Source organism: Myotis nattereri (assembly GCF_964212035.1).
Source record: "Myotis nattereri genome assembly, chromosome: 4".
NCBI classification, from domain to species: domain Eukaryota; kingdom Metazoa; phylum Chordata; class Mammalia; order Chiroptera; family Vespertilionidae; genus Myotis; species Myotis nattereri.
The window spans coordinates 14,655,354-14,681,641 of NC_138079.1; positions in this window are offsets into that span (position 1 = coordinate 14,655,354).

Consider the following 26,288-nt stretch of genomic DNA (forward strand, 5'->3'; position numbering starts at 1 on the left):
GAGACCTTAGTGTTTAGAATAACATTATCAGTTTGTTTTTGAACTGATATAAGTTTCAAGGATATTAAGAAAACATTATCAAAGTATTGGCCTCAGGCAAAATGTAAACTTCTTTCCCAGACACATGGCAAAAAGAAAGATCATTTCCATTTATAGCTCTTTGTAGAATACTTTCGTTTGAGTTTTAATGGTTTCTTTGTTGACTATTCCAAAAAATGAACATTCTTAAAATGCAATTAAATGAAGGTATTATGATCTTCCAGAAAAACTATAAATTAACTTAAAAACTAAATTCAGAAATTTTTCATTAGAATGCAAATAGGTACATAAGGGACTTCCAAATCATGCAAACAATTTGTTCTCTAATAAGTCCCACTCTGAACGAGGAATGACTTCACTTCCCAAAATGCATTTCATCTGAGGCAGTACCTTCATGCTGGTTGTAATGGTTTTCAATTAGCAAAGAAGTATTAATCAAAGGACAAAATGGTAAGTTCTTTACTAGCTTTATATATATGAAGGGTTGTGAGCCATTTTCAAATTTAGGCTGAATAATATGTAAGTAAATTCCAATGACTCACTCAAATTATCTATATTTTCTGTTATAATGTGTTTTTATGGTGTCCATGCAATTTGTTTCCTTGATAATAAATGCCAAAATTCATCAGGCTTTACATCACTTCTCCACCTATTTTAATGAATATCACCAGTTTTATCAAATTTTTAAGCCCTCAGAGTATGCCAAGTGTACACATCAACCTGATGTTGGCATCACAGTCAAGAAGGACAATGTAAGAGGAGAAACAAATATGGGGTGGGAGAGAAGAAATATGAGAAAATAGAAAACTCACAAAAAGTTACACTCCAAAATATTACCCCCTATGAATGGCAATAATCAAAAGACAGACAGTAACAAGTGTTGCTGAAGATGTGGAGAAATGGGAACCCTTCTGCATTACTGGGGGGAATGTAAAACAGTGTAGCTGCTTTGGGAACTGTTGGATAGGTCTCTAAAGGGCTTAAGAGGGAGTTGGCATATGATCTGACAATTTCTAAGTATATGTTATGCGTTAAATTGTGTCTCCTCAAAATTCATATGTTGCACTCCTATCTCCCAGTACCTCAGAATGTAATCATATTTGGAACATAAGTCTTTAAAGGGGTAATTAAGTTCAAATGGGGTCTTTAGGGCAGGCTCTACTCTAAATGACTGGTCTCCTTATGAGACTAGGAGATTAGGACACAGATTGAGGGAAGACCATGTGAGGACAGGATAAGAAGATGAGCATCTGTAAGCCAAGGAGAGAGGCCCCAGAAGAAACTGAACCTACCATCACCTTGATCTCAAACTTACAGCCTCCAGAGCTATGAGAAAATGAATTACTGGTGCTTAATCCAACCACTCTATGGTATTGTGTTATGATAGCCCTAACAAACTAATACAGTACATAGCAAAGATAAATAAAAATATATGTTCACAAAAACAGTGTTCATGAATGTTCATAATAGCCAAAGGATGAAATACCCAAATACCCATGAATTGATGAGTAGATGAACAAAATGTGGTGTATCCATACAATAAGATATTATTCAGCTGTAAAAATTAATGAAGTGGCCCAGACAGCATGGCTCAGTGGTTGAGCATCGACCAACCTATGAACCTGGAGGTCTCAGTTCAATTCCTGGTCAGGGCACATGCCCAGGTTGTGGGCTCAATCCCCAGTGTGGAACATGTAGGAGGCAGCCAATGAATTATTCTCTCTCATCATTGATGTTTCTATCTCTCTTTCCCTCTCCCTTCTTCTCTGAAATCAATAAAATATTCTTTTTTTTTATTGCTTAAAGTATTACAAAGGGTATTACATATGTGTCCTTCCCCCCCCCCCCCCGCCCTTGACAATCCCGTGGCCTCCCCTACCCCCCAGTGTCTTATGTCCATTGGTTATGCTTATATGCATGCATACAAGTCCTTCGGTTGAGCTCTTACTCCCCTCCCTCCTGCCCCCCAACCCTCCCCAGCCTTCCCATTGCAGTTTGACAATCTGTTTGAGGCAGCTCTGCCTCTGTATCTATTATTGTTCAAAAGTTCATAATGGTCTCTATTATCCATGAATGAGTGAGATCATGTGGTATTTTTCCTTCATTGACTGGCTTATTTCACTTAGCATAAAAAGCTTCTGCACAGCAAAAGAAACCATCAACAAAACAACAAGAAAACCCACTGTGTGGGAAAACATATTTGCCAATGTCATATCTGATAAGGGCCTAATCTCCAAAATTTATAGGGAACTCATATAACTTAACAAAAGGAAGATAAACAATCCAATCAAAAAATGGGCAAAGGACCTAAATAGACACCTTTCAAAAGAGGACATTCAGAAAGCCAAGAGACATATGAAAGCATGCTCAAAGTCACTAATCATCCGAGAGATGCAAATCAAAACAACAATGAGGTACCATCTCACACCTGTCAGACAGGCTATCATCAACAAATCAACAAACGACAAGTGCTGGAGAGGATGAGGAGAAAAAGGAACACGTGCATTGCTGGTGGGAATGCTGACTGGTGCAGCCACTATGGAAGACAGTATGGAGTTTCCTCAAAAATCTAAACATTTAACTCCCATTTGACCCTGTGATCCCACTTCTAGGAATATATCCCAAGAAACCAGAAACACCAATCAGAAAGGATATATGGACCCAAATGTTCATAGCAGCACAATTCACCATAGCTAAGATCTGGAAACAGCCTAAGTGCCCATCAGTAGATGAATGGATTAGAAAACCGTGGTACATCTACACGATGGAATACTATGCTGCTGTAAAAAAGAAGGAACTCTTACCATTTGCAACGTCATGGATGGAACTGGAGAGCATTATGCTAAGTGAAATAAAATATTCTTTAAAAATTAATGAAGTACGAATACATGCTAAAACATGGGTGAACCTTGAAGTAAACTTTAAAAGGATAAATATATGGTATATAAATGATATCTTAATAAAGGCTTAAAATATAAAAGAGAAGGAAAGGAAACCAATCCTGGCTTATTCACACATTATCCTGAGAGATGCAAATTGCTTCAATAGAGCTAACGGAAATGGAAAAATAAAATAGTCCACTCTAACTTTTGGAAGTAAAATACAAAATTACAATGGACTAATGAGATTATGGCTTATTATTTTACTAATTCAAAATAATGCTTTAAGAGTTGTCTTCTGTTTTAACAAAATCACAAAAGTATGAATTACAAGAACAAATGATGCTAAACTTCTAAAAGAAAACAAATAGAAGCAACTTTACCTCCTGCTGATGTGAAATCCTGATATTAGATAATAAAAGGACTTGAAGAAAGTGAGGGACTGGATATTTGGGATAAAAAAAACAACAACTGTGGAACCTAAAAGAAGGTATCTGTCAATTACAAGAGATGATGGGAAGCTCAACTGAGTTTTCTCTTAACATTAAAACACAAATCAGGTTCCTGTCTTCTTTGAACTGGGGGCTTCTGAGTGGCAGTGTCTCTGGGGCTATTTTTTAAAGGTTGGCATATGTCTACTAGGTATCATCGTCTTCTCTTCAAGGTACCTAGACAAAATAAAGACTGTGGACTGCTTTTTAGACTGTGGACTTCTTCAGGGAATATTGGCAGAAAACTATTAGTCTCTGCGGTGCTTCTTCTACCATAAATCAAAAATGAGGACCCCAACTCCCTCCACGCTCTCTCTTCTGCCCCTGCTGCCCTGGGGAAGAAGGCCATGTCACGTCTCTTAGTTTGTCTTGTACAAATTTATCTGCTCTCAATTCCATCCTTCAAGGCCAAGCATGTTACTTTTCTTGCCATTTAAACACTTGTTTTCTAAACGACGGCTGCCTCTTGGGGCCACTGTTGACGTTTCAGGGTCACTGCCATCAGCTTTGCCTCAGCCACCTGTGGGCCACACTGAGCAGGCATATGGTGGTGCCACCTTGACTGAGCTGGGGCAGAGCCACCCTCTTGTCAATGGGGAGGTCCTTCTCTGGTCCAGAGTATCAACTAGATTAATACTCCCAGCTCCTGATCACCTTGTCCCACCCCACACCTTCCCTTTCTAGGACAAAGTTTGACCAGTCTGTCTATACACCTTTCTACCTGGACCACAAATCTGACTAAACAATCACTTCCTGCTTCATTCTAAACTTCTACTGATTGATAAATGGGCCCCTCTTCACTTCCTTTCATGTCTCAAATGCATTTCTTCATACACCAGTAAATAATAAATAGTACATTTAAAAGCAATAAGAAATCTGCAAATGTTTCATGAAACAAAAATGGTTATTTTTTTTCTAATCTTCATGTTAAAACAAATATTTCCCTCTCCTCTCCCCAAAACTAACTAAAATTAAATGTATACATCAGCCTTCAGTGCCAGGTGGGTATAGAACACACTACATTTTTAAGCTCACCAGACATCTTTCATTTCCTTTCTGGTATAGCATATGGTTAAATTGCATCTGTCTTCTTTTTTTTTTGCTGTGTTATTGATTTCTATTATAAGATGCCAAGGGGTGTTTATGTGATAAGTTGCCCTATAAATGGCTTTGTACTCAGACAATGAAATGAGAAATATTCATCTATAACCATAGTCCAGATGCTTCCTGGAAAATGTTGGAAGATGTTGCATTTAATGCTGTCAGAAGCCTTTGTTTTGGAAAAAACAACAACACACTAGCTTCCATTCCATTAATTGATATAACTTGTCTTAGAAAACCAGTGTCATACAAACTAAAACTCCATGCAAGAAAATGCATTTAATGCATTTGCCAGAGAGGATGGGGGAAAATAAGCTTTAAAAATCCCAATTTTTATTTTATTTTTAATATGTTTTTTTTAATTGACTTTTTAGAGAGAGAGGAAGGGAGGGAGAGAGAGAAACATCCATGAGAGAGAAACATCAACATCAATTGGCTGCCTCCTGCACGTACCCCACTGGGGATCAAGCAAGCATCCCAAACATGTGCCCTGACTGGGAACTGAACCAGCAACTTCTCTGTGCATGGGTCAACACTCAACCACTGCACCACACCAGCTGGGAGCAATTGTTAAATTCTGATTTAAATTCTGATTAGTCCTTTTGTAACCAGTTGTTGAGATTAAGCTCAGTGTTAGTACTGAGCTAACAGCCACCAATAAAAATGCCCAGATATTATGATGGCTAAATTTAAATTATGTGTCACTTAACTATTTGACAGACTTGTTATTGGAGTATTTCAAAATGAGATGGATTGCTTAAAGTGCAAGTGCACTAAGGAGAGTGAGGATATTCTCTATCTAGAACATCTCAAAACACACACACACACACACACACAAATACACACAAAAAAACTTCCTCCCACAGAAGCAACAACCTCAACACAAAAGGCAGAATAGAGAAACTGATTTGTCATAAAAAGCCTGCTTTAATCTGTGAAAAGAACCAAAAGCAGTGAACCATATTGATATTGGGCTATTATTTCAGTTATAAACACATGAAAATCTATTCTTGTCCTTTTTTCATGGCCCAGCACAGTGAAAGGAGCCTATCCCACACTTTTGAGGCACAACAATGAAGCATATTCTCCAAATAGAAACATACCAAGACCTAATTATTTTCTAGAATGGAGAGCCTCCCTGCCGTATATACAGCTAATTTTGGAATTGGCAGGGAAGTAAAACATACAGCTATCTTCCTAATGGAACAAGGAAAGGAAGAAGGAATGTGTGACTTGCTTCTCTCAGTGTACGGGCTGAGAGACAGCGGGAGAAAGAGCACCCCAGACAGAAGTCACATTTTTTAACCTGATCTTCAAAATGTCTTTCCATCACTTTTTTTATTATTGATTTCAGAAAGGAAGGGAGAGGGAGAGAGAGATAAGAACATCAATAATGAGAGGGAATTATTGATTGGCTGCCTACTGCACGCCCCACACTGGGGATCGAGCCCACAATCCTGGCATGTGCCCTGACCAGAATTGATCCCGGGACCCTTCAGTCCACAGGCCGATGCTCTATCCACTGAGCCAAACCAGCTAGGGCGACTTCCCATCACTTAAGCCAATAATCTCTTCATTAGAGGGGTGTCTGTAAATGCAGATGTCCCCCAAGGAGAGGGGTTGTAATTACCTGAAATCCAGGTTAACTGGGGCCAATCTTAGAGCCTATGCACCACACTCCCCATCTGCTTGTCCTTTCTTTGCTCTCTTCTCTCCACTTCCTTTTCTTCCTCCCCCAAAAGGAATTCAGAAATCAGCTCACTGACCCACACATAAAGCTAAACAAGAGTGTGTAGAAATTTAGCTAAGTGTCGTTATATCAGGGTCACTCTTTAAATCACCTTCTGCTATTGATTCTAGCACCTCAACTTTTCCCTGCATCCTTGGCTACAAGAGAGCATATAGCAGATCCTCACAGAGCCTCTTTATTAACTCTTCTTTTACATAGTATTTCCTCAGCAAGCCGACTCTAAAACCACAACCCTAATAAAAAAGAGAGGGAGAGACACATAAACAGAGCTAGAAAGAGTTAATGAGCTAAACAACTTCTTTCTTCTGCTCAATCACAGACTTTTTTACAGACCATTAAAAATAATTAGCTGCTTTAATACATGTCTCAGAAAAAAAGGGACATTTTGTACTGTTTAACTCATGTGTTTTAGTATCTAATTTCTTATTCAAGTCATCACTCCACAGTGGAACTCAGAATCTTCCATGTCTCTAAAATTTATATTAAATTAGTCCGTTTCCAATTTTTTTGACCAGCTGCCTCCTCTCAGGTCCTCAGGGTGCCATTAGTACATCACTGCCCCAAGCACTGATACACTGGAATAGAGATAACAACATGGCCAATAGCAATTTATATTATTGGCACCATACCAGCTAATTTTTCTTCATGTTCTAGCAACCACCACACCGGCCACGCTTATCCTGTCTGGTTGTAGCTAGAGTTAGCATTTGGTAAGCATACATATTTTTTTTTAAATTTAACTTTATTGTGAAAGTATTACAGATGCCACCCTTTCCCACCCCACTGATCCCCTGCACCCCACATCTGCCCCCCAGGCCTTCACTACACAATTGCCTGTGTCCCTGGGTTATGCATGTGTGCATATAATTTCTTCGGTTATTTTTTAAATGATTTTCAATGAAGAACTGACTGTTGAAGCTAAAATCTAGTACGTTTTTTAAGGTAAATTTGGTAATTAGCCTTTAGAAAGGCAACGAAGCAGAGTGACACATCTTAGCACATATTAAAAGATATTTTGAAAACATGCTGGTGATATATTTCTAAACTTGCTAGTAAATATTTGCTGTTTATTATGCATAAACTTTTCTTGGTAAATTCATGCACTGATGAGTAAGTGATATGTTCATTCTAAATATTATATTTAATAAATTCAGTAGTTGAGGGAAATTCCTTAACTACTGAAGCATTTTAGATGATGAATGGCATGAAAGTTATGCATCTAAATTTGGGGGAAATAGAAAATTGTAATTAGAATTGTTCTCCCCTATTAATCCTGACCAGATGTTTTTCTAGTGATGACCCTGCCACTCTACTATTTTTGGCCCTTTACTGGTGTGTAGAAATGGAGGGAAATAAGGAAGGGCAAGAAAAATAATGTGAAGCAAACAAAATGAAAGGTAAGTAAAAGAATAGCATGTAAAAGAGTAGCGGGAAAGGCTGTAGAAAGCAAGCATGTCAAACTCGCAACCGGTGGGCCATATGCTTGCTGTAATCAAAACCTCTCTGGGAAAAATTTAAAAAGGACAATGGTTAAAACACAAAAATTTTCATTTAATTTCACTTCCTCAATTGCTAATACTCAGATGTTTATTAGAAATACCCAAAGCATAGTTACAATTGGTTAGCTTCTATCTTGTGAATATTATTACACAACTAGAGGCCTGGTGCATGAATCCGTGCACTGGTGGGGTCCCTCGGCCTGGCTTTTGGGGATGAGGCCAAAACCAGCTCTCCGACATCCCCCGAGAGGTCCCGGATTGTGAGAGAGCGCAGGCCAGGCCAAGGGACCTCACCAGTGCACGATCGGGGCCAGGGAGGCACCACAGGAAGGCTCCAGGGCGTGTCCAGCCCTTCTCATCCAGTCCCCATCGGCCAGAACCCAGCAGCAAGCTAAGCTACCAGTTGGAGAATCTGCCCCCTGGTGGTCAGTGTGTGTCATAGTGACTGGCCAAACAGTCAAACGGTCAAATATTTAGCATATTAGGCTTTTATTATATAGGACTAGGGGCCCGGTGCACGAAATTCGTGTACTGGGTGTGTGTGTGTGGGGGGGGGAGTGTCCCTCAGCCCAGCCTGCCCCCTCTCACATACTGGGAGCCCTCAGGCGTTGACCCCCATCACCCTCCAATCACAGGATCGGCCCCTTGCCCAGGCTTGACGCCTCTGACAGAGGCGTCAGGCCTGGGCAGGGGACCCTCATTTCCCCTCATCACTGGTTCTGCCCCCAGCCCCCTCCAATTGCTGTCTCTGCCCCTTACCCAGGCCTGATGCCTCGGCCAGAGGCGTAGACCCCCATCACCCTCCGATCGCCTGATCGGCCCCTTGCCCAGGCCTGACGCCTCCGCCAGAGGTGTCAGGCTTGGACAGGGGACCCCCATCTCCCCCCGATCACTGGCTCTGGCCCCCGCCCAGGCCTGAGGCCTCTGGCCCAGGAATCATGCCTGGGCAGGGGACCCCCATCTCCCTCTGATCGCTTGCTCCACCCCCCTCCCAAGCCTGATGCCTCTGACCCAGGCTTCAGGCCTGGGCAAGGGGACCATCATATCCCCCCAATCCCCGACTCCACCCCCCACCCAGGCCTGATGCCTCTGGCCAGAGGAGTTGACCCTCATCACCCTCCGATCACCAATCACCGGATCGGCCCCTTGACCAGGCCTGAGGCCTCCGGCAGAGGTGTCAGGCCTGGGCAGGGGACCCCTAGCTCCCCGCGGTTGCAGGCTCCGCCCCTGCCCAGGCCTAACACCTCTGGCCTAGGCGTCCGGCCCGGGCAGCGGGGACCTGCAGTGGCAGCGGGGGGCGCCATGATCACGTGGGCTCCACCCCTGCCCCTGCAGGACGCCTCTGGCTGAGGCATCCAGCCCGGGCAGCGGGGACCCGCAGCTGCAGCGGCCCCGCAATCATGGGCTCCGCTTTAGGCCCAGGCAAGGGACCCCTAGCTCCTGGGACTGCCAGCTTCGACCGTGCCCAGCTCCCATCGCTGGCTCCACCCCTACTTCCTGCTATCACTGGCCAGGGCAGAAAAGGCACCTGATTCTCCGATCATGGCTGGGGCCACCTTTGCCCTGCCCCCCACCTCTTAGCTGCCCCCTGGGTTTCTGATCACTGTCAGTGGCAGGGGGCTTCTTCCTGTTTTCCCTTTTGCCTCCCTGCATTGTGCCTACATATGCAAATTAACTGCCATCTTGTTGGCAGTTAACTGCCAATCTTAGTTGGCAGTTAACTGCCAATCTTAGTTGGCAGTTAATTTGCATATAGCCCTGATTAGCCAATGAAAAGGGTAGCGTTGTACGCCAATTACCATTTTTCTCTTTTATTAGTGTAGATAGTTGGCCCAGTCCACTTCTGTTGGTTGCTGTAAAGTTCAGAACAGAATATTTAGCTCACCTCTAACAAATTCTTATATTTTGTATGGTATACATCTTTTTCTAACTTTTTTTTACTGGTTTACCTTATTTTATTTACCTCTATATTCACTTGGGGTGGGGGTTGTATTTGAGAACTATGTTATATATTTTAGCTGTTTTAGATTCACAGCAAAATTAAAGGGAAAGTACAGTGATTTCATATGCACCCCCTTTCTCCATGCATAGCCTCCCCATCTGTCAACATCTCCCACCAGAGGGCTGTTTTTGTTACAATTAACGAACCTGAACTGACACATCATAATTGTCCAAAGTCCACAGTTTACATTAGGGTTCATTCTTGATAGTTTTATCTATGGGTTTAGACAAATATATTATGGCACATGTCCATCATAATGGTATCATACAAAGTCTGTTCACTGCCCTCTTCCATGAATGGCTTTTCTTGCCATGCAGTCTCAGAAAATTCTGAGGTGTCACATGAACCTTCTCAGCTAGTGTGGATTTAACCTGCTTCAGTGCAGGTTTCATTAAATGCATAAATGTCTTTTTGCAGCATAAAACAAATCAGGCTTCAAGTAAGTAACTAAAATATGGCTTTTGGTGGGGCTGATACATTTTCTATCCATTGTCTTGATTGATTTCCACTGTTAAATCCACACTAAATAGTGCCTGTTATATAACTGGTATAAGGGAACCAAATCCATAAACAGTTCTACTGTATGCGGGGCTTTCTTCCTTCCCATTCCTTACTGGATGTCCAACAACAAGCCAGTTCACCTAGGCCAGTGGTCAGCAAACTACGGCTTGAGAGCCACATGCGGCTCTTTGGCCCCTTGAGTGTGGCCACGAAGTTTCAATCGCACTGTCCTTGCATGCCAACACATGGTATTTTGTGGAAGAGCCACACTCAAGGGGCCACAGTTTGCCGACCACTGAGCTAGGCCAAGACATTGTACAGAGAGGCAGCAGGGCCTTGGGGTGATGTACGCAGAGCTAAGCCCTCAGTGCGCGTGCTCCCCAGCACTGTCCTGGGGTCCTTTGGGCCTTTGTTCTGTTGTTTTGTGACTTAGAGAAACTACTTGTCCCTCTACTCCTTTGTTATAAGCTGAATTGTATCTTTTTCAAAATTTCTAACTCTAGTACCTCAGAATGTAATGGTATTGGAGACAGGGTCTTCAAAGGAGTTATTAAGTTAAAATGAGATCATTAAGGTTAGTCTTAATCCAATAAGATTGGTGTCATTATAGGAGGAGGCGATTAAGACACAGCCAAGCATAGAAAATTTTATGCTATAAGAAATCTTGTATTTTCTTCTCTCCTTGTAAGTTAGCATAACTAATATATTTTGGGGTTACCAGCATCATGTGCTTTGGGGGCATAGAAAATCTTGCATCTTGAACAACAGGAGAGATGCTTAATAGATCTTGATTGGATGGATAGACAGATACATAAAAGGGGTGGTGCATAAAATGGGATGAAGCCATTCTAATATGTGAAAATCAATCAAGACAATGGATAGAAAATGTATCAGCCCCACCAAAAGCCATATTTTAGTTACTTACTTGAAGCCTGATTTGTTCTATGCTGCAAAAAGACATTTATGCATTTAATGAAACCTGCACCGAAGCAGAAGAACAATATCTCTATGTAAATTTTAAAAAATCTTTTTATAGGATAAAATTGAAGGATCTCCTTTTATAGGATAAAATTGAAACCCCACATTTACTAGAAAATAATAGATCATCCTAATATATAATATAATTATACTAAAATATATTAGGGTTCTTCAGAAAAGCACAAAGCAGATAAAATGTTTCCCTTAGGATTAGTCGGTGAACTAAGGGGAAGTATTGAACCAAAAATATACAATGGAGTAAAATATATAAATTAAAAAGAATGTACATCCTCCATACTTAATCTGAAACAAGGATACATATTGTAAAGTCAAATAATGAACTATTATTAGCTATGAAACTAAATAGAAATAATAATGAGTTGTTATCGAAAAGCTTAGAAAATACCAGAGAGAACAAAGTTCTATCATTGTTCCCCAGGAGCAGACTCTGAAGTGGAGATTTGCATGAAGGAATTTTATCAAAAAGTGTTTTGGGAGCACAATCTGTGAGGAAGTGAAGGAAATCAGGATAGGCAGTGAAAGAAATTAAACTGAGATGAAACCACAGCAAATGCTTCAACGGATCCCAGGGAGAGCTATGAAACAGATGATCTTTAGAGTTGTTTCCCTTGGCAAAAGGAGCCAGAATTTTGATCCTCTAATAGACCAACTGGATATAAGCTTCTTCAGGGGAGGGGAAATAACCTTAGAAGAGGCAGGTCCTTTGGCTGAGGCCACGTCCTCAAAAGGGGCTCAGATTTGAACCTTTGATAGGCATCACTCTCAGCACTTGGAGGCAGGAGTCCCTTGATTCTGAGGGGGCGACACCACGTTCACCTCTTGCACTGTTAATTGCTACTTCATAAATATGATAACTTATCAGGGAATATCCTTTCCAAATTCAAATTTGTCTGTTTTCCTGGGAAAAATTATAAGAGAAAGGAAAGTGGGGTGAGCTACAGACTCTGCTGCTGCTAGTTACCAGGCTGCAACTAATATTCATCATCTTCCCCCTCTATTGGCCCTTCTAGTCTCTCCTCATCTTCCACTAGTAGTATTCCTGGTCTACCTGGCTTACCTGGTAAAGTGACCCACACCCTCATCCCTGAGAGATTTTGAGGTATGACCACCATGTCCTTTTCAGGTCAGAGGGCTTCTCCAGCAAAAAGAGGATTTCAAAGAAAAAGTGCAGTGAGCCATTTGGTACCAAATCTATTCTTTCTTCCCTTATTATGTAACTAGAGGCCCAATGCATGAAAATTCATGCAAGAGTAGGCTTTCTTTCCCCAGGCTGCCGGCACCGGCTTTCCTCCGGCACCCAGGACCCAGGCTTCTCTCCTCCGGCCTGCCACAGGCACCTGGGACCCGGGACTGCTTTGCCCGGGCCCCGGCTTTGTCAGGAAGGATGTCCAGAATGACATCTGGAAGACATCCAGTCTATCTGGTCTAATTAGCATATTACCCTTTTATTAGTATAGATAGCAACCCTACCTACTTTTGATATCCAGAGTCACTAACTCCTAAATTATTGCCTTTCTTTCTTTTAAATATATATTTTATTGATTTAAGAGAGGAAGAGAGAGGAGGAGAGAGAAACATCAGTGATGAGAGAGAGTCATAAGTCGGTTGCTTCCTGCAAGCCCCACTCCGGGAATTGAGCCAGAAACCTGGGCATATGCTCTGACCAGGAATCGAACCATGATGTCCTAGTTCACAGGTCAATGCTCAACCACTGAGTAACACCGGCTGGGCAAGGATTGTCATTATTTTTATTACCTGCGGCTCATTTGGCACAAGAAACTCCAAGGGATGGGTGAGAATAAATGCTTAATATTTAATGGTACTTTTTTTGTCAACTAGTAGGAGATGTCTCCCACAGGATGAAGAATTTTTATTCTGAAAAGCTTAGAAGTTCATGGCTAAAACATACAAAACATCTATGAGTGTCGGTGTGAGCAATGAGAATCAGGGCCAACCCCATTTACACCGTTGGTTCTTTGACCATGTATTATACTTATTGGGGACACAGTAACATCAATTGTCACTAGTTTAGGGCATACACTATATTTTTGAGGGAAGATGGCACGTTATTATCACAGGGATTCTGTATTTACAAAAATTGGTTCCAGCTTCTGATTAGTATCATATGTAATAGAACCAGTGCATGTGCTCTGTCACACTTTCTCTGCTTCAAATTCCATCCTGTAGGGAAGCTCAGAGATGCAATATGTCTCCAGCAGTAAAGACGTCTGGGAAACATTGGGTTCTCAATTTAACCTCTGTGACAGTTTAACTCTCTGTAGCCTCAGGTTTGGCTGACTACCCAGAAAGCCAGAATGCCACCCAAAGATAAATGTCAGGCCCCAGGAAGGAAGTTAATGAATGTATAGAGTGTGGAGAACTGCCTGATGTTATCTGTTAACTTAGAAATGCATCTGGTGTTCTATCTGGTGGCCTATGTGACTATCAACCTGATGTTTTTATTATTAACCCCCTAATAAAGAGAGCCTACCCTGGGAGGGTGGGATTTATTCCTGGCCAGCCACCACTGGGAGTAAGCAGCTGCTTTGCCCATGTATATAAGTGTCTCCTATTAAAGTTCTTATGAATTTGAATAAGGCTATGTGTCAGTTCTTCAGAATTGATCCTGAATTTAGACGTTTGGGACTTTCCCCCAACAACCCCTTGGACTAATGTGAGGCTCCCATCTCTAGGTCCAAAATAGAAAAAGGGCTGCACAGTTGGTATAGCTCATAGTACCCACAGACCTTCCGCTTGAGAACCATACAATCAGGCAGACCCTGTAGTATTAGATGTATCTATGATGGGAAAAAAAATACCATTTTGAGTTTATATTATATAGTCCCATAGGTTTCTGAAGGCAACATCTTGCTATATGTAAAGTGTATAACAGGAGATCACAGTCTTGCATACAACAGATGCCCATTACATTGTGACTTCTTTGAAAGCATGGATTATGTCTTATTCATATTTATGTACAAAATACCTACCACAATACCTTGCAAGAAAAATGTTTGATAAAAATTTTATTAGTGAGGGTGTCAATTAAGGAACTGATGAATATAAATACTGTGATTATACTCAAAATTTATGTCAAGTGTCTAATAAATTACTTGTATAAGGTTGTCTTAGATGCGTTTTAAATAAAGTTTTGAAGATAAGTATCTTCACAGACTTTTATAATGGGAATTGTATAGTTTATGAAAGGCAACGTAAAGTTTTTTTTCTAAAAATCAGTATAATAGCCTGTGTAACTTAATAAATACCATTAAAATAAGCATATATTAACTGGGAATGAATTACATGACAGGATGCTTCTAGGTTCTGGGAAGCACAATAAATACACAATTTCTCCCTGCAAGGAACTTAGTTTTCTAGCAATGGTAGCATTCTGTGAAAGTAATTATGATCAGGCAATATAACATATAAATTAGGTAGAAGAATGTGTTTGATATTGATAATTCACTACTCAGCTACAATTTTTCCCACTTTGAGTAACAGAGCCCAATTTTTAGCTGGATACGGTAAATGATCCCCAAGAATAGTTGTTTCCCAGACGCCTTCGTAGCTTCATGAGTTGTGTTGTAGATTGAATATTTGAGTCCCCCACAATTCATTGGTTGAAAGGCTCCTAATGGGATGGTTTTAGAAGACAGGTCTTTTGGGAGATGATTAGGTCATTAAGTGGAATGCTGATAAAAAGGGACCCCAGAGAGCTCACTCATAATTTGCACTATGTGAGGACACAGTAAGAGTATATGAACCAGGAAAATAGTCTCACCCAGACATCGAATCTGCCAGGACCTTGATCTTGTTCTTCCCAGCCTTCAGAACTGTGAGAAATAAATATATGCTGCTTAATCAACTCAGTCTATGGCATTTTTGTTATAGCCGCCCAAGCTGACTAAGACACCATGTGCTCAATCTATTGAACAGAAGGTAAACAAGTATTCTGTGAGAATTCCAAGAAAGTCTCTATAAAAGGAGATGACTCCTTGCCTCCTGCTGAATCTTTAGAATAAGAACATGATGACCAGAGTTCTGGAAACCATCTGGGACCATGAGGTGCTTGTGAGGAAGAAAGTCACATGCTGAGAATAGTCAATGGTGAACAGGTGAGGCTCAGGTGATTATGGAGCAACCACACTACCTATGAAAAGAAACTTCTATCATGCTTAAGGAACATTATCATGTGTATATTTGTCTATATACTTTATAAAGTAGATGGAAACCTAAATCTAACAGATACTAGAGGAGTGAAAGGCAATCATTTATTCTTGTAGGAGAATTAGGAGTTTTAGGGAGAAGGTATCCTTTGCATTTGACCCAAGAACACGAGACAAATTTGTTCTATCAATTCTTAGCTCAGTGTTTATCATTAGACTGAAAAAAATAAAGATGTATATTAAAGTAGCTGTGTAAAATCAATTCCAAAGGAACAGCTAGTAATAAGAGCTGCATTTATTGAGGTTCAATTGTTCCAAGCTTCCTATTTAGCTATGGCTATAAGTATTTAAAAGTTTTCTTTATATTTCTGAAATTAAAGCCATATTACTTGCCTGTGAAAGACAATATCATAAAACAGATTATAATTTTAAAAACACACTTATAAGAGCCAATTATGCTTTCAAAACAATTACTTTTGAAAGTAGAAATATATAAACTTATATATCTCTATGCATATAGGAAGGTGACCTACTTAATAACATTAAATATAGATGTTCTTTTGGTATCATACTAAATATATAATAAGATATGATACAGGGCCTTCTGCAGATACCAATGCAAAACCAATAGAAACACCTATGAAAACCTTTCACTCTGCTAGCATTTAGTTATTTTTAGATTGCAGCAATTTTAGAAAACTAGGTTATTGTCTTCCTTCATATATATTCCCAAACATATGACTCTATAGGTTGACATGCATTCCTGGAAAGAGGCATGTGAGGTTTGAAAGAAGGGGAAAAAGAATATAGGGAAGCTATTGCAAATCGTATATATTGCAGTAAGTGTGTGCTTAAAAAGAACCCTGAAGTGAGTATTTGATAAAGCAAATAATGTTTCTGTAATTTAAAAAATTCATTTGTCAAAACCTATCAAGAATTCTAAAGATTCTGGAACTTACCCTACTTGTAGGCAAGCATGCAGTGCAAGGCAAACACAGTTTGTCTCATTGATGCTGTTGAATGACCCAAGACTGCTGGGTCAGGGACAAAGGACTTTATTGCTCATGGCTCTGCAAGCATACAAGTTTCATGCTCCCATACATCCCTCCTGGCCCTCAAATTGCATGGAAGCAATGCAGAAAGGCACAGGAGGATGCTGTACATAAACAGTGGGCAGGTGTCACAGAACACAGTTTTTTATAGTACGCTGCAAGCAAGCCTTCCTGACCCTGGCCAAGAGCAATATATTGTCTTTGTTGTGTTGGACAATAAACAAATTTGCTCTTTGTTGTAGAAGAACCTCTACCTTACAAGGCTATACAAATAGCCTTGAGAAGACAGGCCGTGCTTCTGATTACAAGATGTGCAGAAATGCGACAGATGCAGGAGAATTGCTTCTCAGAAAAGTACATTCCTTATTAGAAAAACACAATGTAGCCACATCTCTGGGAGGGGAATCAGGCTCCCAAGTATAAGAACTGAAAGAAGACCAGGAAATCTATAGCTGGAGGAAGTTAAGGAGGAAGAGAGGGTGGAATAAGATGAGGTTAACGAGAGACCCAAGAGATATAGATCCTGTTGGGACTTTTATTGCAAGGAAAAAAGAGGGTTTTATTCTGAAGACGAAGAAAAATCACGGATTTTTTTGTTTTTGCTTTTTGATATGCACCCAAGGATATCTTTTACTGATCTTAGAGAAGGTATTAGGGAGAGAGAATGGGAGGCGGGGGGTAGGGAAAGAGAGCTACAGAGATGAGAGAGAGAGAGAGAGAGAGAGAGAGAGAGAGAGAGAGAGAGACTAATGTATGAGAAAAACACGGATCTGTTGCCTCCATAGGCACCCCCACCAGGAATTAGGGCTGCAACTTAAGTATGTGCCCTGAGCAGGAATCCAACCAGCAACATTTTGGTGCATGGGATGACCCTCTAATGAGCTGAGCCACACCAGCCAGGGTAAATCATTGAATATTTTTAAACAAAGGAAGATCACAGTGTAATTTATATGTTTGAAATATGTTTTCAAATATTACAAGTATTGGTTAAAAAGTATAAGGTTTTATTTATGCAACATGATTAAGACCTGGAGATGTCCTCTACAGCACAGTGCCTTTAGTTATCAATTTTTTATAACATACAAATTTGCTGAGAGAGAAGATCTGATGGTAAGTGTTCTTATTATCCTATATAATAAAAGCCTAGGTGGTCATCACACCCTCACGCCATCACGCTGTCACAATCCATCACCAGGGTGGGCGGGGCTTGATGCTGCATGCATGCTGTGGGGGTGGGTCCACAGAGGCAGGACCCCAGGCTCTGGCCTACCTCTTTGGGGCAATCCATCAAGGAGCCCCAGATGGTGAGTGGGGCCTACCTCTTTGGGGCGATCGATTGCAGGGCTCCCGCACTGTGAGAGGGCACAGGCCAGGATGAGGAGGACTGCTCCTGCTCCCCCACCTCACGAGTGCATGAATTTCATGCACCAGGCCACTAGTAAAATAATAAAAGGGTGGGATGAAATTTTTTGAGGTGATAGGGAAAAGTATTACATGTGCTTCTGGGTTGGGAATACATTATACAGAAGCAGCAAGAGGAACAAGAGTAGCAGACACACCTGTTATAAAGGAAAAAGGTGACGAAGACAAGGACTAGCATGGCTGTGGGAGAGCTGGGAACAAGTATATATCTATTCTGAAGATGGAATGATAGAATTTAGTGATGAAATGTGGGTGGAACATTGATGAAGAGGAATAAGTAGAAAATAATGCCTTGTGGGTTTTGGTTTTTGGGGGGTTTTTTGCCTTGATAAAATATTGTAGATTGACTTGAGTAGGGGAAAGAATGGGGATCTTGAAGAAGGTGGTGGGAATGAAGAGCTCCATTTGGAAATATTAAGCTGAGAATTCCTGTTATGCTTTTAAGAGTAGATTGTTAGATGGACAGCTGGATATACAAAACAGATCAAGGGATAAATTCAGACAGAAGATATAGATTTGGGAGTCATAGGTAATATGCTATGTAAAGACCTAGGAATGCTTGAGAACATTATACACAGAAAAGAACCGGAAACAGAACCCTGTGGCAAAAAGACTCTCATGATTAAATAGGATAGAATAGGACGAAGTCAAGTCAAGGAGAAAGAGAAGGAGCCACTGGTGGGGTAGCCTGGCACTCAAGGTGTCCTGGTGTCATGGAAACGGAGTAGAGAACAGTGACTTGCCTCCAACATTTCACACAGGCAAACACCATGCCTCAAGCATCTCTACAGCCTCCTTCCCCCCAGCTCCTACCTCATGGCGCTCTGCACTGCACCCTGCACAGGACAACCAATGCTCACACACAGGAGGCCATCCAAAATAAAAATAATAATATGGTCCAAACCCCACCCAATTCAAGAAAAGACAGAAAAGCCATCCCTGCAGGGAAATACAAGTGAGGTAGGAGCCAGGACTCACACCGAAGACCCAGGCAGGAGTCCTGAGCCCTATTTTGGCCACCCCCACCCCCACGCCCCCTCAAACTCCTAAGAGTCCTAGCCCTAGACCTCAGGAGGCTTGTCCAGCCTGTGAGGCTGATGGGGCTGATTCCTGGCCTCTTCCCATCGACCTCTGCCTCCAGGCCCCGCAGGCATCCCATCACCCAGTGTGGCCCTTACCAGACAACCAATCCCAGGGTGGCCAGTGAGTCACGTGCAAGGAGCAGCCAATTGCAGGGCGATGGGAACCGCAGAGGTGGAGAATGTCACTTCGTTTGCAGGCGGGCTCCGTCTTCAGAGTTAGGGCAGTCGCTTGACAGCCTCAGAGCAGTTCTCACGCCCGCTTTGGACGTCAGGATGGCTGTTATCCCGTGTGGTTTCTTTGGTGCCTCGTTTTATTCGGAGGCAGTCGTGCCCTGGGTGTCCGTTTCCGGGATGAATTATTGACTGAGTGACCCAACGTTGTTTGTCCGGATGGCCGCGTGGGGGGTGAGGGTGAGGTGGACTTAGATGACTGTGTTCCTCTCCGTCCAGAGGGCACTCACTGGCTGCTCAGGCTCTTGGACACTCCCTGAGTAAACAAGGGGCGCCGCAAGAAAAGTGCAGGGAAAAAAAGCAAAACAGAATAAAGAATATTTCGAAGAGCTGTGTCAAAGTTTTGTGGGAAGTTGGATTACACAAAGACTGAGAGGTGCCCACTAGATTTAGCAACGTGGACTGTTGTAGTAAACCGGGCAAGATTGTTTTTACTAAAAGACAAAGCCAAATTAAGAGTGGATTTCACTGCTCCCACCAGTAGAAGAAATAATTATGTGGACACGACAGAGGTATTTGTTAACGCTACAACGGCAACCATACTGCTATGTGAACATAGCAAATCAATATGTTGTACACCTTGAACTAACACAATGTCAACCATTTCTCTACAACAAAATGAGAAAAATATAGAGTTTGCAAGTGAGCATTTCAAGGTCATCTCCATTCAATACACTATAGAATGTTGTTTATTATAACATAGCCTATCTACTGTATTACCAAATTAAGAAATCTTGGAAGACAAAGCTTGTGCCTTTCACCTTGGTATCCATAGTCTGATGTGTCATGGCCACTTAATATTTAAATGAACAAAAAAGGAAAGAAAAAGTAGATTGAGGAGGAAATAATGAGTAGTTGAGGACTGAAGAATGGTAAGCATAGATAACTCTTCCTGGAGGTCTATTCTGACACACAGCAGAGAAATTAGGCTAGAGGTGGGTATGAGGTCAAAGAATTAGTTTTTAATGGGAGATGGTAGAGTATGTTTTCATATTATTGGAAAAGATCCAAAAATGACTATGATGCTGGGACCTAGTGTGCAGACCAGTCTTTGGAAAGTTGAAAAAGAAAAGTGGAGAAATGTATATTCCAAAAGCTCAGAGGCAATTCACAATTTAGGAGAATCAATGTGAAATCTGTGTATAGGAGAAATTATATTTATAGTTCTGGCAGAAAGAGGAAAGGGTCTTAATTTAATGAAACTTCTACTCTCAGTGAAGTATGTTCCTCATATCTTTTAATGAAGGGTCTTATTTCCTCAGTAAAACATTGAGGTCAGAAGTTGAATGTATGGGTGAGGGAGTAACAGGAACAGTTGGGAGGATTAAGAAAAAAGAAAAAGATGGGCAAAATCAGTATACTAACAATAAATAATCTTTTAGGAGGTGTGCTTTTGTTTGTTCCTCAAAAACATCCATAATGGTCTTTACATGAGCAAGAAATAAACTTTCACTGTGGTAAGCCACTGGGGAAAAAAAAGAATATAAACAAAGCTAAGAAGCTTGTAACTAGAGAGTATACATACAGAAAGTATAGTTCAGAGTGTAAAAGGGTTTGTCATATAGGTTGTGGTTACTAAGTCTTGCTGTACTGTTAGGTGCCTCATGTAGATTACAATTTACCCATTTTACAGTTGAGCAGATCAAGGCTTAAAGACCTTTCTTAACATTAACCACTACCAGTCAATAGCAAAATTTGAATTCAAGATCAAGTCTGACTCAAAAGCTTATGTCCTCACAGCCATGGGGAGCCATAAGAGACTTTAATTCAAGGAAGATTTGTGAAGAGAACGCTGTTTGAGGAAGACAATTATTATCAAAGTATGGCTAAATGGGAAGAACAGAGACAAGAGGGAGCAACCAACTTTGAAAGTGTTGTAGTTGTTCAAGTACTTGATGAAGGAATAGAACAAAGTGATGGTGGAGGAATAGACACTAGAGGTCTGTAGGCATGTTAAGTAGATAGTAAGGAAAATCTACCTAATCAGTCCCCCTCTACTATATTGATTTACATTTATTCTGCTATGGATGGTTCTAGAAAGAAGTTAGCACCATTGTTCTCTCCATTTTCTGTTCACCTTCTCCCCCAACTTCAGAGAAATGAACTAGGGAGCAGTGGGGATTAAGGAGAGAAGGGAATGGGAGGAGACAAGATACAAAGTACTAAGGCAAACTCTGTCACATCGTTTCGGACGTTTCAGGAATAAGTTAGCATGAGTAACCTAAACTAACTATGCATTAGAAGGCAGCGTGTGAGTGCCCTAGGACACTGAGTTCAAAACCATTCTCCTTATGGGCTTGTGTTGCATGAAAAACATGCAATTTCTGCACTAAGTTAGTGTGTGGATATGAGGACTATGAAAGACTGAAGAGAACAGTATATGAAGACAAGTGATCCAATGTTAATATAAAAACAATTGCCTCATGTGGTCAGGGCCTCCATGTTATCCAAATGTTTGCAATAAGCAAAAACGTTCTTCAAACAGGTGCAGATGCTGCAATGAATGTCACAGCAGGCTCAGGAGGCGTTTTACCTACAGTGGATTATTGGAACAAAGTGCAGAATAATGAAAATATATGACTTCTCAGAAGTGTTTGGAGAAAATCATTTGCCCAATGGTAATTGATGCTTACTGAGGACAAAGGAGCAGAAGGAAAGCATTGTGGTTCATCCCCATATTTCTGTTGTCACATACATAATGACTCCATAGTCAGAAAATAAATAAAATGTGAATTTGTCTTTGGGGCACTATATAATTTCACGTATTTTTTTCTGTCTTAGGTTTTCTTTTATTCCTTTTAACACAACAGCTTTCTTTATTTTTTAAAATGTTCCATATAGTATACATTTATTTCTCTTTTTTTCCCCCTCATGGTGTGGGGAAAAAATCTCTGAGCAGATGCTGCATTAAGATTGCCAAACTCATTTGCTTTTGATGTGCCATGCTCAAAGCTACTTTTTGGAGAACACCGTGGAGGAATGTATGGCTTGTTGTATACTGTACATTTAATAGCAGGAGGAGAGTTCTTTTTTTAAAAAAAATGCTTGTAACACAGTTCCTAAAAACACCAGTGTCCTTGGACCATCAAAGGAAAAATCTGGCTAAGGGTTCACAAGACGAGCCCCAAAGGTTGCAGCCACAAATCTGTTAACTATTAAGAACAATGTTACATTTTTTTTTAAAAAAAGACATCCATAGTGATGAAATGCTCAGGGCACAGAGGAATTTAACAACTCAAAGTTGCAGTTTGATAAGCATTAAAAATTAGAATAAAAATGTTCCCAAAATAAACAGTGGTTTATTTATCCCCTAAAACCATTTGGCAGTGAAAATGCACAGTTAGGTCCTCATCCTCCTAAACAGGAGCACGAGGGTGCGTGCATACACCCATACACACACACACACACACACACACACACACACCTCTATACACACACGCACCCATACACACACACACACACACACCTATATACACACACACACCCATACACCCACACACACCCATACACACACACACACACACACACATCCCTCTTACACTTTCTTCCTAAGCCATGCTGATATTTGACACTCAAAGCTATGATAAGAATTCAACTTACAAATAACCAGTTTACACATTTGTCTCTATTCTCTGTAGTGAAATGGGAAATTAAAAGGAAGCCATATTGAAACACAGTCTATCCTTATAAAAAAAACTCTTATCAGCCTGGCCATTTTTACCTGAGGATATGCAGACTTGATAGAGAGGTGAGATAAGAGCCAGATTTAGATGCCTGCAGGTTTTATAAGGAAATGTATTGCACAGGGAACAGAAAACACTGGAATAAAAGAAGATGATTGTGGAATGCAAATCCTTTGAATGCTTTTGAGAAAGAGCTTACAGGAGAAGTGCAGAAATGGTGCGAATGTGTACTCTTAGTGTGCTAAGACTACCACCCAAAGACTGACTGCTTGACAGTTGAAATCTATTTCCTCACAGTCCTGGAGGTGAGAAGTCCAAGGTCAAGGTGTCAGTCAAATTTGTTTTATTCTGAGGTCTCTAGCCTTGGCTTTACATAATCTTCTCCTTATGTTCACATGGTCTTCATTCTGTGCTGTATCTGTGTCCTAATTTTATTTTCTTATAAAAACACCAATCATATTGGATTAGGACCCACGTCAAGGACCTCACTTAACCTTAACTATTCCCTTAAAGACTTTATTCTTATCTCTAAATACAGTTACATTCTGAGGTTCTGGGGGTTGGCACTCCAACATAGGAATGTTGATGGGACAGAATTAACATAAATATTAAGGAAATACAATTATTTCGAATAGTCAAATTGATGAAATCATGGAGACACACAGAATATGTGACAATGAGTTGTGGTTTGAAAAATAAGCAGAAACTCACTAAGCAGAGAGGGATTATGAAGACTGCCAGGGAGGGGCTGTGACAGCCTGCCAGACGCAGATGCTTCAGAAAGACTTAGTCAAGGCACCCGATGTCAACAAGGAACCATCGTAGCACAAGTAAGTGAACTAGCACAAAAGTCTTAAAAATGCTCACTCTGAAAGCTATAATATATTCTAGACAACCAAGGGAAAACTTAAATTATGTATAAAAATTCAACTTTTAGGTTGGATCTGCATAGAGTTTTGTACCTAACTGTTGCTCCAAGCTTAGTGTCCAAAAACAGTAGTCAAAATAAGACATGGGGAATTTGGAACAGACATGCATATAAGTCAGAATTAGAATCAAACGAACACAATCACACATGTCTGTGAAGATGGCTTTATGTACACAATTGAGTTATTTATCAAGAACTGTCATCATTTTTAGACATAGCTAGGAAATTTTGTGACATTTTGCTCTCCATCTTAGAAGGGTAAACTCAAGATTTGACTGTCTCTTTAACCAGAAAGATAATTTTTAGTAAAGGTAGTGAATACATCCATGTGACTGCATAAATTTTGTAAAGTCATTAACTAAGGACACACTCATCTTTTTAGTTCAGCCTATTTCAACTCAGTTTATTTCTTTGGCCAAGGTCAATTACACAGTCCTTGGGAGGCTATTGATGTAGTGTAATTGGAATTCAGAGACATTGAAAAGATTAAAGCTTCACCTTGATTTGTGATTTACATCTGATTCCTATCTTAAATATGTGTATCAATTCCCACATTCTAGTTCATTCTCTCAAAAACTACACTGTTTGTTTACAGCGCAACTTGTGTCCAAACACCAAGAAGAAAAAGAAACCTGGTTACTCATTTCAGATAAAGAGCTACCTAATCATTTGTCTTCTGAGACATAAAGTTTCTTAATTATGTACCTATTCCATAATATACATATTTATATATATATTCCATTATATATATATATATATATATATATATATATATATATATATATAGAGAGAGAGAGAGAGAGAGAGAGAGAGAGAGAGAGGGGTAATATGCTAATTGGTCCTAACAGTGTCACAGTAACGACCAATTTGCATATTGACAGACCAGCAGGAGGCTGCACCCACAGCAGGGGGCAGGCGGCCTAAACCAAGTTCCTGGGGGTCTGAGGAGAGTGCCTGACAGGAGCCTGGATTGCAAAGAAGGAAGAGGAAGCAGCCACAGGGAGCTCTTCCAGTCCCCCTGCACGGACACCCTATGCCAGCCCCTGCACCCTGGGGGGGATGGACGGACGGACACCTTACCCCAGCCTCTGCACCCTCCAGGGGGACAGAGAGGCTGACCACACCGGATAAGACCCAGCCTTGGATGTAGCCGCAGCCCGAACCTCTGACTCCCGATCTCTCCCCCCGCCACCCCTACCAAGGGCACCCACAACAATAGCACACCAGTGACCACCCGTCAACGCCCCTGAGGCACCCAGGGCCCACGGCCCACCATTATTGGGCCCCCTCCACTGGGGCGGGGCACACCTCTCATACCTACAACTCCAGACCCGGGTGGAGAATGGCCTAAGTGGCCCCCCAGGGTCAGACCCTTTCCCCCAACACCAGCAGCGCCATCTCTGTAGCTGAAGCCCACTGAACCTCACTGGGGGCATGGCTAAACCCACCCTCCTAGCCCGCCTGGCTCCACCCTGGCCTGGCCCCCACCCGGCTTCAGGAGATTGGAGCCCCGCCCTGAGCAGGAACAGCTGCGAAACAGCCATGTACAATTTAAAGAATGGCGACAAGCAGGAAGGTTTGACAGTTACTTCCCCTTCAGCCTGGCCACCCCTCTAATGTCCCCCTCAACTCCCTGCGCCCCTCCCCCCAGTGCCTCCAGGGATGACCACTGCTACAGGGCTGCTGGCCAAAGCCCACCTCTCGAGGCCTGTGGAACCCTCGGCAAAGCTTCCATATCTACAGTCCCAGAAAACAATCATGCCCTCCTCCCCTAATCAGCACCTGCTACCTGCAAGGGTGCCTATGGGATGAAAAATAACAATCCCTTCCTGTTTAGACATCACTTACTTGATGAAACATTTCTAGGTTTATTAGCTCAGAACCTCCTCATTACAACCCAGTGAGGTAGGCAGAGAAAAGATTATAATTCCTACGGTATATGTGTATGTATTCAGAAATGCCGCTCAGAGAGGAAAAGTGTCCAGCCCAATGGTTCCCAAGGTGCAGCACATGCCCCACAGGGGGGACAATTTGATTTTAAGTGGGGGCAATTTGAGAATGAGTTAACAGTGAATTTTTTGCATTTCTTATGGTTCTAGGGGGCCTCATCTGCAGCATATCCTACATAATAAAAGGCTAATATGCAAATGACCGAATGGTGGAATGAATGGTCACTACAATGTGTGCTGACCACCAGGGGACAGACATTCAATGCAGGAGCTGTCACCTGGTGGTCAGTGTGCTCCCACAGGGGGAGTGCCGCTCAGCCAGAAGCCAGGCTCACAGCTGGTGAGCACAGAGGCAGTGGTGGGAGCCTCTCCCGCCTCCGTGGCAATGCTAAGGGTGTCCGACTGATGGCTTAGGCCCACTAAGCCATCAGTTGGACATGCCCCCCCCCCGGGGCTCCCAGACTGCGAGAGAGCGCAGGCCAGGCTGAGGGACCCCCTCCCAAGTGCACAAATT